The 6,000-nt window shown below is 51.2% G+C and overlaps 1 protein-coding gene across 9 annotated transcripts in view; it reads left to right on the top strand.

Moving 5' to 3' along the window:
* The first annotated feature begins 4,081 nt into the window (after nt 1-4,081).
* Nucleotides 4,082-6,000, top strand: part of LOC118007354 (kinase D-interacting substrate of 220 kDa) — a 101,897-nt gene continuing 99,978 nt past the window's right edge. For 8 of the 9 annotated variants that reach the window (XM_035000409.1, XM_035000406.1, XM_035000402.1 and 5 more), the window contains exon 1: nt 4,082-4,248. The gene's annotated coding sequence lies outside the window, so the exon portion shown is untranslated. The remainder of the gene's footprint in view (nt 4,249-6,000) is intronic. The other variant, XM_035000410.1, reaches the window with a different exon arrangement.

Here is a 6,000-nt window from a genome sequence, read left to right as displayed (position 1 = left end):
AGGAAAGCTATTTTAAAAGCAAGATAGTGTGTAATGTAAGATTTTTTTAAGTTTTTTTTTTTTTTAAGATTTTATTTATTTATTTGACAGAGAGAGACACAGCAAGAGAGGGAACACAAGCAGGGGGAGTGGGAGAGGGAGAAGCAGACTTCCCGCTGAGCAGGGAGCCCGACGCGGGGCTCGATCCCAGGACCCTGGGATCATGACCTGAGCTGAAAGCAGACGCTTAACGACTGAACCACCCAGGCGCCCCTTTAAAAAGATTTTTATTCATTTATTTATTTTAAGGAGAGAGAGAGAGAATGTGAGCCTGAGTGGGGGGAGAGCAGAGGGGAGAGGGAGAGGGACAAGCAGACTCCCCACTGAGCTCAGAGCCCAAGCGCAGCTTGATCCCAGGACCCTAAGATCATGACCTGAGCAGAAACCAAGAGTCAGATGCTTAACTGACTGAGCCACCCAGGAGCCCCATAACTTTTTAAGATTTCTATGGAAAATCTAATATACAAGGAAATTGAAGCCATGTAAGGAGATTGGACTGCTGAAATCTTCATCCCCATATGCTGATACTGTTAAAAAAGATGAAAGGGTGATTAAAATTACAGTGTCAATGGGGAGAGTGGTGAGGGATGGAAAGAAAACTCCTAGTTTTCCTTCCACATAATAGCACATGACAAGTAGAAAAGCCAAACTCTTGGAGTGATTTAAGTGTTTCTGCTGAAGCAAGAAAGCCCTTAGGATGAGTTTCCCAGAAAGATTTAGGCAAGCTGTACAAACTGCAGAAAGACCAAGGAAAGTGAAAAGAGAGGGAAGTTTGGAAGAAAGTTGAGGAGAAGGCATTTCACTTCTATTTTGCAATAGTTACATTGTGGCAAGATAGGAGTGTTAGAGTCCTTGAGTATGAAAGGGATGAACAGCATTTGGCATGAGTTAGGAAATATTCATTATCAAAATAGATATAATTTCCTAAAGGTAACCATTATGTTGATAGAAGAGAATGGGCTACAGTGGGATTATAAAGTAACTTATTGTTCCTCAGGACTGCACCTGTAAATGCTCCTTGGCTATTTCTTGCTTCCCACCCCTGGATGAAATTTCCAGTAGGGTTCATCATTTCATAACTTTTCTCTTCACTCTTAGATCGTATCTAGTCACTTTTAGTCAGTAAAAGCTCTCATTTTGGTAATTAAATGCTTGGCCTGTTATAACACTAAAACCCTTCCTCAGGTTTCTTCCTTCCCCGGGTCAGACCTGAGATGGAGGGGAAACCCTACTTAGTGAATCTTTTCTCTCCTTCATTGCTTCTCTTTCTTCCCACTCTGCCATCCTTGGAATCTGACCCTCCTCATCCTCCATTAAAATGTGGGCTGGAGTAAAGCCTGTTTCCAGTAGCTTTTTTCTAGGCGGTTATCTGGACTGTTTTTTTTGTTGTTTTTTTTTTTTAAATATCCCTAAAAGAACAACTTGTACATGGAGTATCTTCAGGGATTTTTATTTGGGGAGAGGAGGAGGGGAGGAGGTTTAAGTAGCAAAAGCAATTGTCTTTTCAACATCTGGGACTGAATGTCCCACTTCTAGAATGGGATTTGCAAGGCTCTTAAATGAGAACTCCCCACTGCAGTGCAGAGGGGCTTGGGACCACCGAAGCTGGAGAACGACAGCTTCCTGCCCCACCTCCCCTATCTTGCTTACTGCTGTATATTCCAATTTCCCCTGAGAGAGGCTTACCGGTGAGCTGGTTCACTGTCACTCAGCATGGCTCACACATGGTGGGCAGAGGTCAGCTGATGCAGAAGCCCCTGGGCTTTCTGTGGAGGGGCGGTTGCACTAACCAAGCAATGCTGCTGCACTTGCAAAAATTATGGGGTGCAGGGGCTGGGGGGAGCAGTGTGAGGTAGGGATTATCATGGGAGCAGCTCCTCTCACAATGGTGTCCCTCAGGCGAAGGCACGCCAAGATTGAAGAACCCCATCTCCCTGAGTCACCATTTCACTAGCCACCACAATTCCGCAAGATCTTCAGTGCCTTTTGACCAATCCACATTTTCTCTTTGTGTCCCCACACTCATCAAGAAAACCTGCCAAATGCCTTGCTGACTACTCAGTACATTATGTTCAGAGTGCAGATTGCCATTCTGGGGCTACAGATCCCTATGAAAGCACAAATTCCTATTCCCATGTCACTTTTACAATCAGTGGTTACTAAAACGTCACCTGCTATCCTGTGTAGGCCCTCAAAAAATTATTAGACATGAAAACAGTATGTTCGTATTGAAATCACTGATTTGGACACAATGGGACTCAAACCCAAGTCTGAGAATGGTATGTCATGGGAATCAGCTGGGGAGATATTTTTAAATCCCCGAGCATGGTCTTAGTTTTTAAGAAGGTCCATGGATGGTTCTGATGTGCCAAGGTTGGGGACCATTGAAAAGTATTTCCCAGTGGATCAATCTGGCAACTCCCGGAAAAAGCCAATGAAGAGTATGGCTCTGTCAGATGTTGGCGAGACATGCATGAGACAAGGAGGCAGTACCCCAAATCATATGAAAGGGTTGTAAATAGTGTAGTTTCTTCCTTATTGGCTTACTAAGGCCAAACACTGTTCCAAACAGGGTAAGGGAGTTGGTGTGGGATAGGGATGGAGTGAACCTTAGAGTAGGGGGAAGACAGGTAAACAGGTTAAATATGCTTTAACACAAGCTCTCTCAGTACCTCTAGGCACTATGGCGTATGAAGGTGGATACAGTGGATGGACTGACCACCTATGCTTGAGGTCAACCGGGAAGCTACACAAAATTGGGGACCACTTCAGTTGCATCCCTTGGAATCAGCTGGACAAAGAGACAGGGAAGAACATCTCGGGGACTAAACAACACTGTGCGAAGAATGGAGATGAGACCGAGTATGGCCCAATGTTCCAGGAACTGTAAATACTTGCCATCCTGGGGGTGGGGGCAGGATAGGAGGAGAGTAATGAACAAAGCAATGGCAGGAAGTCTGACAGGGGCAAGTACTCTTTGGTCATTTATTCTATGGAAATGGAAGGCTGCTGAGGAATTTAATCAAAGAAGTGACCCAAGGGAGCAATCTCCTGGAGAACCAGTTAGTGGGGCACCAGCAGAGGCAGGGAGAGAGTTGGGGGCTCTTGGGATAATCCTGGTGGGGAGTTTCTGCAGCCATTAAATCGGGGTTGATGAAGTGGCTGATAGGATGACCTTGGGGAGGGGAGGGAGAGCTGCATAAAACGACTTCCCAATTCCGGTCTCGGTCTCGGTGGATGGGAGCAGGAGCCGGGTCCCCAGACCGGACCAGCACAGGAGAACGATCACATTGGGTGCGGGGGCGAAGAGCTCAGCTTTGCGTTGAACTCTGGAAACTTCAACAGTTGAAGGACGGGAGGTGGAATCTGAGAGTAGCAGCCAGAGAAATGGGAACGTAACTCGGAGAATGGGAGTCACAGACGCCCAGGGAGCAGGACATTTCCAGGAGGGAGTCTGGAAAGGAGTCCACAGCAGGACGTGAGTTGAAAGCTGTCCATCGTTTTTGGCCTCGGGCAAGTCCCAGGTACCTTCAGCCCAGACCAGGTGGAGGCCAGACGGCCGGCTGGCCGGGGCTGCCCAGGGGCCCGGGGAGCCGGGCAGGGAGGAGGTGGGCTCTCTGGAAGACCAGGATAGATACAGACAGACCCACAGGCGCTCGGACAGGGTGGGGGGACACCTGGCCTCTGGGGTCCGGAGGAAGAGACTTGAGCGGGCCTTAGTTGGCAATGTATTAGCAATGTCTTCTGAAGTTATAATTGGGTTTATTTCTCTGCCTGAATTTTGATTACAATGGTGAACAGGGATTATAAATTAACTATAATAGAAAGAGTGACACTGACAAGGAAGAAAATATTGCCCGTGGCGCTTGGCAAAAATACACCCATGTGGCGCCCACAGGGAGGGGGCGGAGGGCCGCTGGGTCGGGGGATTCGCTGACCCTGGACCACACCCACCTCGCCCGCCGCTTCCTGCTGCTTTCGGGCTCCCCGGCCCTCCGGGGGCGTGGCCACCTGCAGCCCCGCCCTGCCGCCAGCTGCCACGTGATCTGTCAGTTTGAGGAGAGGGAGGAAAATGGCCGCCGGGTTGGGTGAGGGCGAAGCGCTGGAAGCCGCCGTCTCTCCCTTTCCCGTCTTCTGACTGCGCCTGCGGCGAAGCAGGCCCTTTCTATTCGAGCTGCGCGCGCGGTCCTTAGGCCGGATTGTGAGACGGTCAGTGCGATGGTCGGCCTCGGGGGATGGCGGGGGAGGAGGTGGGGGCGAGGCCCGGCGGGGAGGGGGCGAGGCCGGGAGCCTGGCTGGGAAGGCCGAGTGTGGAGGGCCCGCGGCCGGGTGAGGAGCGGGCGAGGCCGGGTGTGGGGGCCCGCGGCCGGGTGAGGAGCGGGTGGCTGGGGAGGGGGCGAGGCCGAGTGTTGGCGGGGCGGCGGCCGGAGGGGGAGGGGGCGAGGCCGGGTGTGGCAGGGCCGCGGCCGAGCGCGGAGAGGGCGAGGCCGGGTGTGGGGGCCCGCGGCTGGGCGCCGGGGGAGCTCGAGGTCGGGCTTTTCGGAGAGGCCGCGCCGGCTGGGGCGGCGGGAAGCTCTCAGACGTGGAGTCTGCCGTGGTCAGGCTGTCGGCCGGCGGAGAGGTGCTTGGCTTGGGGGGTGGGGCGGGTGGGATGGTGTGGGGGTGGGGAGCAGGGGCCTCAGTGGAACTGTTTTCTCTTGTGCGGCCTCCGTTGGCACAGCCTCCATCTCGGGACCCGCCTTAAGGCAGGTGTTCCAGGTTTCTTTCCCCAGGCCTCCAAGGGCGAGGTGGTTAGTTTTCTTCCTTCGCTTCCTTACCGGCCTTCATTTCTCCATCGCCCTGTGCAGGCCTTTGAGTGCCTGGCAAAATATCAGCAAGGCGTTGATTACGATGTTTCCATGATTTATTTATAGGGAAACGATTTCTTTGCCAGCCAGCAACATTGGATTATTTTTCTTTCAAGTTGTCTTGACACAGAGAAAGGTTTAAACCGATGAAGACTAGGTTCTTACTAATAACTGTGTGTGGAAGCATCTCTTTGGCCGCTAGGGGCGCTGGCCCTCAGAAATTCCCATTCAGCTGGCCTGGGGTGTGGCTCTGGAATCGCTCCTTCCGATCCCAAGGGGGTGATTCTGCTGTTTTGTCATCGCCCACGCTTTGACTACACCGAGGACTGAACATCTAAAAATGTTTAAAGCACCTTCGGGAGCTGATGGCGAGCCAAGGGGGGGAAATGCTGCGGCCGGGTTGTGTTCTTTGTTCTCTAGCTTTAGTCGCGTGGAGACTCATCAGAATCCTTTTGGGGTGCTTGTTGGAATGTCAGTTCTGGGCCCACCCCAGATCTACCGGGTGGGATTCTTTGGCGGAGAAGCCAAGGGATATTTGTATTTGACAGACTTGCCAGGTGGCTCCGGTGCACACAGGTTTGAGAACCCTTGTTCTGCGTGCTTTGTGTGAATGATCTCCAGATCTGCTTTTACAAATACTGGGTGGATTAACCAATCCAGCTTTTTTGGAACACCTCAAGTTCAGCCTGGCCAAAGCACCCCGTGGCCAGAGTGGTGAGGAGGGAGGGGGCCATAACCCTGAAGAGAAAAGTCCCGACTTCCCTTTTTGGTTAATGGGTACACCCTCCTTCAGTCACCTGTGCTTGGCGTCTTGTCATCCTTTTTTTGAATCTACAGTCTTAGGGTTTCTTTGATTTTTACATCCAGAATCTCTCTTCTGGGTACTTTGGTAGGTTAAAAAGTCAAATATGGGGGATTTTATATTGTTTAAGCTCATATCTGTCATTCCTTCATTCCCACCACCTGTCCCCTTTCTGAGGCTGAGGGTTGTTTTTGGTGGTTCCCTGACTGGTGTCCAGAGTTCTGATTCTTTGTGTTTTTCTATCCTGGACCACACACACTGCTGGCAGATTAACTTTCCTAGGATCATGCCAATGTGCCATCTCCCTCTTCC

This window comes from Mirounga leonina, unplaced genomic scaffold, assembly GCF_011800145.1.
Source record: "Mirounga leonina isolate KUSES-001 unplaced genomic scaffold, KU_Mleo_1.0 Mir_118, whole genome shotgun sequence".
Taxonomy (NCBI): Eukaryota; Metazoa; Chordata; class Mammalia; order Carnivora; family Phocidae; genus Mirounga; species Mirounga leonina.
The sequence above is the reverse complement of the archived record's forward strand: the minus strand, read 5'-3'. Positions and strand labels throughout refer to the sequence as shown.